The sequence below is a fragment of the Triticum aestivum genome, chromosome 7D, assembly GCF_018294505.1.
Source record: "Triticum aestivum cultivar Chinese Spring chromosome 7D, IWGSC CS RefSeq v2.1, whole genome shotgun sequence".
Lineage (NCBI taxonomy): Eukaryota > Viridiplantae > Streptophyta > Magnoliopsida > Poales > Poaceae > Triticum > Triticum aestivum.
This window is the reverse complement of record NC_057814.1, coordinates 309,317,016-309,317,722: the sequence shown is the minus strand read 5'-3', so window position 1 is coordinate 309,317,722 and position 707 is coordinate 309,317,016.

Sequence of the window (707 nt, the reverse complement as noted above, 5' to 3'; positions counted from 1 at the left end):
GCAGGCAAGGAAGTGCCTGACAGTCGGGACCCACCTGGTCGAAGCGTGCGTAGCATTGTCATTCTGGTCGCGAACGTGTACGTACATATATACTGGTGGATGTAGAGGCGCGCACGTGTCGTAGTAGAGGCGCGCACGTAGCATGTACATGTACGTACAGCGGCCAGGGTGTAAGAAAGAAAATACGGCCACGTATGTGTACATATGGGCGGGGTCTCGAACGCCTACTCGCGCATACGTATGGCCAGGGCTCGTGTACATGGCTGGGTCGGAACGGAGAAACATCGTCGTCGTCGTGTTCATGGGGAGGCAACGGAATGCGTCGTGTTCATGGGGAGGCAACGGAATGCGTCGTGTTCATCGGGAGGCAATGGAACGCATGGGAGCCAACCGGCTGGGTCGGAACGGAATGCGTGGTCATGTTCATCGGGAGGGCATGGACGGAACAGGCGATGGAAACGAGGCCTGGCGTACCGCAAAACGGAGGAAACGGACCTCCTATGTTCGGAAAGGGGTCCTGTTGATCGGGAGGGGTGTGGCATACCGCAAAACGGAGGAAACGGACCTCCTACGTTCGGAACGGGGTCCTGTTGATCGGGAGGGGTCTGGCGTACCGCAAAACGGAGGAAACGGACCTCCTACAGTCGAAACGGGGGTCCTGTTGATCGGGAGGGGTGTGGCATACGGCAAAACGGAGGTAGCGGACC